A 10,518-nucleotide genomic window follows, 5' to 3' on the forward strand; every position below is an offset into this window, starting at 1 on the left:
ACAGGATTTCTTTTGGCATGGATTTTTCATCACTGACACTGTAGTTTGACTCAGGGTGCCATCTCCTGGGCTTGTGGAGAATTTCTTCTTGCCTTATAGAAGTTTATATATATAGGATTCCCAAAAAGTCTGAGTGCAGCTTAACACATAATGTCACAAAGGCAGTTGGGACACCCTATACCCAACAACCATGTGAAGAAGGTAATGAAGAAATTAATATCACCATCTAATTATTATCACCATTTTATGGAATCTTAGAGAAGTTAAGCAATTTGTTTAAGGTCATATCAGGCTAGAAGGGGGTGGATGCATGGTTTCAACCTGTTTTCTTTTTCTTTTTTTAAATTACATTTTCTTTTTTAATGAACAAAATCTGTCTCCTCCCCCTACATACACCATCTCCCCATCTCCATTAAAAACAAAATCCCTGCTACAAATACACATAGACAAACAAAATAAATTCCTGCATAGGATATGTCCTATGGATATGAGCAACATCCTATGAATAGATATCTATAAGACATAATCTATGCAGGAATTTTATTGTCTATGTATATTTGCAACTGGGGGGAGTGCATTGTGTAATATATGTGTGATTATGCATGTGTATATGCATGTGTGTATATGTATATGTATGTATGTGTATATGTATGTACGGGTGTGGAAATGCATATGTATGTATATGTATATGTATGTGTACATGTATGTGCAAGTGTGTATATGCATATGCAGGTGTATATGTATATACTTGTGTATGTGCATATGTATGTGTAAGTGCATGTGCATGTACATATGTATGTGTATATGCATATGTATGTGTATATGCATGTGTATGTGTATATGAATGTGTATGTGCATATGTATGTGTATGCATATGTGTATACGTAGGTGTATGTGTACGCGTATGTGTATGCATATGTGTATATGCATGTGTAGGTGTACGTGCAAGTGTATATGTATGTATGTGTATATATGTATACGTGTACATGTATATGCATGTGTATATGTGTGTGAATGTGCATGTGTATGTGTATGTGCATATGCATGTGTATATGTATGTGCACATGTATATGTAAACTTGTGTGTGGGCACATGTATGTGCATGTGTACATTTATGTGTAGGTGTATTGTACATGCATGTGTGTGCATATGCACGCGTATGTGTACTGTATATGTATATGTACATGTGTATGTATGTGTATATTTACGTGTATCTGTATATGTGTATGTGAATGTATATATTCTGTACTTTGAGTCCATCATTACGTCTCTGCCAAGAGGTGGTTAGCTTGCTCCATTATTATCTCACTCCAGTTCCAGTATCCTTTATCTCTTCAGCATGCTATCGCTCTGGGGACACAAAATAACCATGGAAATAGAATCCTTACCTCTCATATACTCAAGACAGAAGAACAACCCACTCTTTTTGAAATTGTGGCGGTCCCTTTGTCTCTGCCCGTGCTCCTTTCGTCCTTTCTTCCTTTACACTCCAAAAGATGGAGGATGGGACAAGGGTAGTTTTTATTCTGGACTACTCTGGTCTCTTTATACACACACACACACAAAACACACACACACACACACACAACACTCCTTTTACTCCTTAGTAGAAAGGCTTACCTTTGTGTCTTCCAGATTTCCTTCTTGAGAGGCTCTCTCGTTCCTTGGGGACTGACTTCATTTGTAGAACCTTCCAAAATCTGTTTTCCTAAAGATTTCCCAATAAATAAAGTTGCCAAAGTTGAAAAGATGGGAACTTTTGGGGGGAATTATCTCTCCATGTTAGAAATGGTGGTAGAAAGGGAGAACAAAGTATGTGCTGGCCACAGATTGCGTCCATGTGCCATAGATCTGAGCAGGGAAGTTTTCATTGGGTTCAGAGGAAGGAAAGAGCAGCTCCCAGAGACCAAAATTCTTCAGAGGAAGTCATTCTAGGAGGAATGGGAAGCTCTGGAGAATGACATCTGAAAAACACAAATGTGAATGGTTGTAATGAGAAGAAAAAGAAGGTAGATCTAAAGAGATCAAAGTAAAGGCAGAGGTATTTTAAAATTTTAGACTTAAATACTAAAACTTAAATGCACAGTAAGAAAAGAAAAAGAAATATTATATGTTATATAATTATAAACTTAAACATTGAAACTCAAATACAAAATAAGAAAAGAAAAAAAGCATTGTCATGTGAACAGCAGAACATAAGAAAAGATTCAAAATGAACAGCAATACATTTCCATTTCCAGAAAGGCTATATAATAAATACTATGCCTCACATTGAGAGCTGTCCATCTTCTCTTTGCTTCTTTGGAAGTTTTCTTTTATTCTCTGCTGTGCACTTTTTACTTTGTTCTTTTTTTTTCTCCTTCCTCCCCCCAGTCCCCAAGGGATTTTTGCAAGAACCCATTTTTCAACTTCTATCTTTTTAAAATGCATGTACAGGAACCTGGAACAGGTACAAAAATAGGGCATGGTCTAGAATATAGTGTATAGAACACTGGACCTGGAGTCAGGAAGATCAGAATTCAAATTCTGACTCAGACAGAGTTGTGCGACCCTGGGCAAGTCATATAACCTCTGTGTTCCTGAGTTTCCTGATATGTAAAATGAGGATAATAATAGCAGGTGCCCCCTAGGATTGTTGTAAAGTTTAAAATTAAATACTATTTGTGAAATGCTTTGCAAGCCTTAAATTGCTATACAAATGCTGGCTATTATTATTACGGCTGTGATTATGGTCTCGTCACAAGTGTCAGGATTGATCAAGTTCAGGATGAGGGGAGGCTACCAAGCAATGCTAAGGACACAAAAGGATTTTTAAAAAAGTCTATGCTGGAAAAAAGAGGAGAATCCAAAAAGGAATGGAAGGACTAATGATGGGGATGGGATCTGAACCCCTAAAAGGAAAACACCATGTCTTTGAAAGCAACCCAGTCCCTGGATTTTCCCATACATTTCAGTAGCCTAGATCACTGGTACCTCCACCCAAAGCGTCTGGCCCACCCCAGTCCACCTAGATCACTTAACTTACCACATCTAGATCCCATCTAGATGTTTCCACAATCTTTCTGTATAAAAGTGCCAACTTTATCCTCATCAAACACCCAGACTCACTTAGGAGGCTGGTACACTTGTTTGGTGTCACCAATAAACTTGCCACTTAGACTGGAAGGCTTGAGCGGTTGGACTCTTTTGAGGCAGACCTGCTCCCTGTATTCTTACATTTCAGGCTTTCCAGCACCCCCAGATGCAACACTGCCATTCAGGTGAAAGGGAAGATGATGAGTAAAAATGGTGGAAAGAAGGCAGAAGTACTGTTAGTTTCTTCTGTTTTCTGTCAAGAAAACTGGAAAGGAAAGGAAAAGACATCTGTAATGGAACTGAAAAGTAAATAAAAGCAAAGAAATAATAAGAATTCACCAGGTCCAGCCTAACTGTGCACCAGGACATAAAAGTACTGGCAGATGTGATTGCTGAAACACTACAAGTTATCCTCAGAAAACTAGAAAGGGAGAGGTGCTATAGAACTGGGCAACAATAAATGTCTCAATTTGCAAAAAAGGGAAGAGAGTGGAATCTGTAATGATAGGCTGCTGAGTTAATTCCTGGCAAAATTCTAGAACATATTATTAAACAGATGGTTGGTAAACATCCAGAAAAAGAGAAAAAAACTAGAAGAGTCTTATCAAAAACAGGTTGCACTAGGTTTTTAAGTTCCCATAGACCACAAACTATTCACAGCAGTACTTTTTTGTAGTAGCAAAAAAAACCTACTAATAAATAGCTAGAGAAATCATGGTATTTTATTTTAATAGTAATATTATTGTGCCATGACAACTAGAGAATGTGAGAAAATTTTTAAAAATTTGCAAAAACTTTTTTATACTGATGCAGGTCAAAATAAGCAGAATGAAGGGTACAAGGTATAAGATGACCTCAATAATATAAAGGAAGGAAACAAGCATTTGTTAATTTTTTAAAATAAAAAAAATTTTGTAGGACAATTGGGGTTAAGTGATTTGCCCAAGGTCACACAGCTCATAGGTGTCAAGTGTCTGAAGTCACATTTGAACTCAAGTCCTCCTGACTCTAGGGCCTGTGCTCTATTCAGTGCACCACCTAGCTGCCCCCTGCAAGCATTTGTTAACCTCCTGCTATGTGTCAGGCAATTTATGAACAATGACTTGCCCAGGAGTGTCAGATGTCAAATTTGAACTCAAGATTTTCTAATTCCATGTCCAGTGTGCTCCACTGAACTACCTGGCTGCCTCTAGAAGAAGAGAAAAAACAACACCAGAACCCACCAGAATTCATATCATTACAATGCACAGGAGTGACTCCAGAGCACTAATGATGAAACATTCTCTTCTTAGCAGAGAAATAGTAGACTCCACCTACAGAATGACGCCAGATTGTCAGACAAGGTCAATGGGACTGTTTGTTTTATTTAACTGTATTTGTTACAAGAGCAAGTTCTTTGGGGTGGGGGTGGGAGGTATAGCTAATTGGAAAGTGAAATCAATGCAAAAACAAAAAGCATCAATAAAAGTTTTTAAATCCTGTTTGCTTAATCTAATTTCCTTTTTAAAACATGGTATAATTTAATGGGAAGATTAGGGGGTTGCTATAGATTATGTTCCTAGATTTTAGCAACACATTTGATAGTTGCCCATGCTAAAAGATATGAGAACATTTATACACCACTTATTCTGTGTCATTTTACATTTATTATCTCATTTGATCCCATAGTATTCTCGGGAGGTAGGATTATTATGCTCATTGTTCAGTTAGGGAAACTGAGGCAAAGAAAGGCTAAGTGAGTTGTCCAGGATTACATAGCCAGTAGGTGTCTAAAGCTAAAATTAAACTCAGGTCTTCCTGACTCCAGATGCAGCATGCAATCCACTGCACCACTCAACTGCTTAGGTGTGTGATAGCACAGTTAGGTGGTTATAAAGTTTAGTAGCCTAGGGTGGAGGGAAGCATCCCCCATTAAGGCTTTCAAGTATAGTCCTGAGAGAGCCTCTCTCTAAAGAGAAAGATCAAGACTTTTCTTATTGCCTCTGTCATTACACCTCCACACCACAGAAGAAATGACTCATGTCTAGAGTTTCTCATAAAGAGATTTAAAGAGTCCCTTCTAGAAAGACATACATAGAAAGTAAATTGGGAATAACAAAGCTATTTATTTCATCTGCCACAAAAGAAATACTTAAAACCAAAAATGGTCATAAGTACTTATTGAAAAACTCTTAAAACACCAAAGTATCCCATAAAATCTTTTATATTCTCCTGGGAGTTTGACATCTAAAACAGGAAACACTTCATGGAACTGCTAAACAACCATTTCACCTTCCCCTTGGCTCTTCACTACCCAGACTTTAAGGTCCATACCTTTTGGTAAAACAGGGTGTGACTTGGGCAACCCTCCTGTTAATGATCATCTTCTCTTCTGAGATAACATTGTAGAGATCATTTTCTCATAGACAACTATCACTTGGACCCCAGAAACTCCTACCCTCTAGGACTCATGAGGCTGACTCCAATGCTAGAAAACGCCTATCTTGAGATGGCCGTCTGGTCACCTGTGTTCAGGGAAAGAAATGCAAACAAAGAGAAGCAGTCAGAGCCTTCAGGTCAGACTCAGCTGCCTTCTAGCCCCGTTCACTATGTGTGGACATTGCCATGATCCCGAGAGATTAGAAGTTGCCTTCCTCTTTGAAGTGAACTGATCAGGCAGCTCTTTTTGCTCTGATTTCTTTGATTTTTTTCTTTTCTTCTTAAAAATTTTAATTCAGTTTAAACTTAAATACAAAATGAGAAAAGAAAGAACATTTCCATGTACACAGCAGAACATAAGAGAGGATTCAAATCAAAACAATAAATTTCCATTTCACAAAAACCTATATAATAAATCCCACACATTGTTTCTAAAGCAACCCAGATTTTCTAGGCTTCCTTTTAGGTTTTCTTTTGTTCTCTGCTGTATACTTTTTATTAAATTTTCTTTCTTTCCCTCCTCCCTTCTTTTTCAATTAAGTATTTCCTTTCTCTCCTAACTCCCACCTTAAAGGAAAAGAAGAAAATCTAATCATTCTGGAGAGCAATTTGGAAGGATGCCCAAAGGGATTTACCCTTTGATCATACCCTGTGTATATCCTTTGACTGAGCAATATATCACTACTAAGTCTCTATCCCAAAGAGATCATAAGAACAGGAAAAGGACCCATGTGTACAAAAATATTTTTATCTGCTCTTTTCATGGTGATCAAGAATTGGAACTTGAGGGGATGTCCATCAGTTGAGGAATGGCTGGACAAATTATGGTACATGAATGTAATGGAATGCTATTGTGCTTTAAGAAATGGTGAGCAGATGGACTTTAGAAAAACTTGGGTGTTGAGTGAAGTGAGCAGAACCAGAAGAACATTGTATACAGTAACACCAACATTGTGGGATAACCATCGTTGATAGACATTTCTTCTCAGCAATACAATGATCTAAGACAATTCCAAATGACTCATGATGGAAAATGCTGTCCACATCCAGAGAAAGAACTATAAAATCTGAATACAGATCAAAGCATACTATTTTCTCTTTTTTGTGTTTTTCTTTCTTTCTCATGTGTTAGGGGGTGTACGTGCAGTTCCCCTGGAGGCATGAGACCCGGAACTTGCTGACTCTGCATCGTGTAGGAGACTCAGACGTTCTGTGAGGGATGCTCTGGTCCGGGACAAGAGCTCCGTTACCTCCCGACTTGTGTCCTTGGGTTTAGCTCAGACTTGGCTCCTGGGAACTTCTGCCTCAGGAGAAGGGGGGACAGAAGGGGGATAAAAGTGGGGAAGCTCATAGAGGAGTTAGGAGGTGATTGCTAAAAGAAGCTGCCTAATAAAGTCTTGCTACTCTTTGACTCTCCTGGCTTGTGACTCTGTTCTTGGAGAACGCGGCTTGGTCCGCGTCCCGACTGCACAGCAGAAGTACCAGAGAGGGTAAGGCCTGGCTGCCCCTGACCGTGAGGGTCGTAACACTCATGGTTTTTCCTTTTTGTTCTAATTATTTTTTTCACAATATGACTAATGTAGAAATATGTTTAATATGATTGTGCATGTATAAACCATATCACATTGTTTGCCATTTTGGGGTGGGGATGGGGTACGAGTGAGGGAGAAAAAAAATTGAAACTCAAAATCTTATACAAGTGAATGTTGAAAACTTTTTTAAAAGTTAAGAAAACCCTGGGGTGGCTAGGTTGTGCAGTGAATAGAGCACTGGCCCTGGTGTCAGGAGGACCTGAGTTCAAATTCGGCCTCAGACACTTAACACAAAAACTAGCCTTGTGACCTTGGGCAAGTCACTTAACCCCAATTGCCTTCCAAAAATAAAAAAGAACCCCCCCCCATCTATTTTATCTTTTCTTATGCCACAATAGTATTTTATTACATTTATATATATAGTATTTTGTTTAGCCATTCCCCAGTTTATGCATATCCTCCTAGATTACAGTTCTCTGCTACTAGAAAAGAGCTGCTATAGACATTTTTTCTCCATATCAGTCCTTTTACTCTGCCTTGATGTCTTTTGGAGTGTAGTACCGAGTAGAGGAGTCACTGCAGAGTATGCACAGTCTAGTGGCACTTAGGACATAGTTACATTATATTTTCTAAGATGGTTTGACACATTCATAGCTCCACCAATAATGCATTGATATGTCTGTTTTCCCACTGACTCATTAATATTTGTCATTTTCATTTTTGTCATCTTTGCCAACCTGATAGATATGAGGGAGATCCTCAAAATTGCTTTAATTTGCATCTTTCTAAGTATGTGACATTTGGAGCATTTTTTCCAAATGATTGTTGCTTACTTGGAAGCCTTCCTTTGAAAACAGCCTGTTCATATCCTTAAGTCAATCTTCCTTCCCCATTCCAGGCATTTGGAAGTCCTCTGGTTTCACCTGCTTTGGCAGGGGACCCACAGGTAAGAAGCAGTCAGTGTTCATACTTAGCTCCAAGGGATGTGGCCCAGTCCAGCAGGTAGGTATGGGAGCTCTGCTGATTATCACCATTGCAGGGATACAGAAGTGTCAGACTGGCCTGACTTAAAGAGTTGTCACAAGTGGTTCAGTATCATTTTGGAAGGTCTCTGGTGGAATGCTAAAAGGATTTGTTCTTAGTCCTCTGTTGTTTAGCGTTTTCAGGAATAACTTGAATGAAGGCATTGTGGACCTGCTTAACATATTTGCCAGCAACATAAAGCTAAGGGCAATAGCTAACATTAGATAACAGCATTAAGATCTGAAGAGATCTCTACAGAATTGGACCAAATCTAATAAAGAACAAATTTAATAAATGTAAGTAACAAGTGTAAATGTAAGTATATATAAATAATAAGTATAAATATACAGATTTATATGGGGGTTTTTAAAAAGTTTTATCAGTGCAAGGTTAGGAGGTCTGACTGTGAAGCAGTTAAATCTCAAAACATCTGGTAGGTTTAGTGGACTACCAGTTCAATGTGAGTCAACAGTGTGATATTGCTGTCAAAACACCACACTACCATAGGCTGCATTAAGGGAACCAGAGTGCCAAGGGGATGATAATCCCATTGTACTCTGCTCTGGTTAAACCATATCAAAGATATTATGCTAAATTCTAGATTCCACAGTTTAGAAAGGACATTGTAAAGTTGGAGTATGTCTAGAGAAAGGCAATTAAAATGAGGAAGGGCCTCAAAATCATTCCAGGGGAGGATTAGTTGAATGAACTGGGAATATTTACAAGAAGAGAAGCCTTAAGAAGGAAGGGGTAGCTGTCTAAGAGGAAATGAATGTGTTGCTTTTGCTCTTTGAGGAGAGAACTAGGAACCATGAGTAGAAATTTCGAAGAAGCAAATTTAGCTTGTGAAAAGGAAAAACGTCCTAACAATTAGAATATCCCAAAGTGGAATACCATAAGTGACAGAGTACGTTTCTCTTCACTAGAAGTAAAGGATGGACTTTTGTTGATATATTGTAGAAAGCATGCTATGGGTGTTCAATAGTGTGATGCACTTGAAAGTGTGTTGGATTTGAAATCAAAGAACCTGGTTTAAAATTCTGGCTCTGCCACTTTCTACTTGTGGGTGGCCTCATCTATAAAATAAGAAGGCTGGATCTGTCTAACTCTAAATTTATGATCCTATGACTATGATTTCCTCTGAGGTCCTGCTACAATTTTCATGTTCTTGGAGACACTGGGTAATCCATACTGGAGGCAACAATTCTGAAATCTCTCTGGGATCAGTTGTCAAGATATTAAAAGAGAAGATTCCAGCAGATGGAGAGCCCATGACCATAAAAGAACCAGAAGGTGGCCTCTGGTGCATTTGGGAAGGTCCTTTATGGAAGCTTTAAGGGAAAATATGGACAAAAATTGAACAAATTTAGAAAGCATGGTGGATTTGTGATAAGCATTGTTGTGTTAGCCTAACCCTCTCTTTGAATAACTTACAGATGCTATAGAAACTTTAAGTTAAAAAGTTTTAAGTTTAAAGTCCCTTTAAGTCTCTAAAAACTCTCTCTTTAAGAGCCAAACAAAAGTTTAGCCATTATTAATGTAATTTTTAGATAGAACTGGGGATAATGATAATTGCTTCTAGTAGCTGGGAGAGACATCTGAGAAATGGTTTAATGTGAAGCCATTTGAAGCACCTTCCCCTAAGGAGTTATTTATCTGTGATCTATGAAGATCTATGAAGTATTTGTACTGCAAAGGCTTTCCCTTTGGAGTCGAAGTGTGGAGCTGTTTTTTTCTTTACTTTTTATCTATGAAGAGAGACTATTGAAAGTGTTAGTCTAAGAGTGTTAGTCTACTGGCAAGATAAAGAGAGCTTTACTGAGATAGTTGTTTTCAACTTCAAATTATGAAGGAAAGGATTTAACCAATCAATCAATTAATCAGTCAACAATAATTGATTAAGTGTTTACATATATGACAGACACTGCCTCAAGCACTGGAGATACAAAAAAAGGTAGCAAAAGCAGTCCTTCCCTTAATATCTTGAGAGAGGTTATTAATACTTAAGTTTCCAGATGTCACAAGCATAGGGTGGCTACTGACAGTGCCTGCCTTAATTTCACACAGTTTTTGTGGCATCTACTTTCTCTGAGCTTTTCACAGTGGCAGGCCTAGTTTCCCAGAGAAGTGTGGTCACTATGTGTTCACACATATATGTCTTTATTGCTCTAATTTGTCAATAAAATGAATGCTTAGTCGTTTTAATATTCATTTAAATGTAGATAAATAATGTGCAGATAGGTGGTACAGTGAAAAGTGCACTGGGATTGGAATCAGAAAGACTCATTTTCCCAAGTTCAAATCTGACCTCAAACACTAGCTGTGTGGTCCTAGGCAGGTAATTCAACTCTGTTTGCCTCAGCTTCCTCATCTGTAAAATGATCTGGAGAAGGAAGTGGCAAACCACTCCAGTATCTTTGCCAAGAAAACCCCAAATGGGGTGTAGCAGCAAGCACCCCAGCGTTCCCAG

At 38.3% G+C, this 10,518-nt stretch overlaps 2 long non-coding RNA genes across 2 annotated transcripts in view; one reads left to right on the top strand and one right to left on the bottom strand.

The window, feature by feature from the left end:
* Positions 1 to 1,955, bottom strand: part of LOC138172464 (uncharacterized) — a 24,955-nt gene extending 23,000 nt beyond the window's left edge. Inside the window, exon 1 of the long non-coding RNA XR_011171122.1 lies at positions 1,621 to 1,955. This is a non-coding gene — a long non-coding RNA (uncharacterized lncRNA). The remainder of the gene's footprint in view (positions 1 to 1,620) is intronic.
* Positions 1,956 to 6,689: 4,734 nt separating this feature from the next.
* LOC138172472 (uncharacterized) overlaps positions 6,690 to 10,518 on the top strand; it is an 11,773-nt gene continuing 7,944 nt past the window's right edge. The window contains exon 1 of the long non-coding RNA XR_011171126.1: positions 6,690 to 6,983. This is a non-coding gene — a long non-coding RNA (uncharacterized lncRNA). The remainder of the gene's footprint in view (positions 6,984 to 10,518) is intronic.

This window comes from Petaurus breviceps, unplaced genomic scaffold, assembly GCF_028583685.1.
Source record: "Petaurus breviceps papuanus isolate PSGF00001 unplaced genomic scaffold, PetGlider_PUasm1.0 128, whole genome shotgun sequence".
NCBI lineage: Eukaryota > Metazoa > Chordata > Mammalia > Diprotodontia > Petauridae > Petaurus > Petaurus breviceps.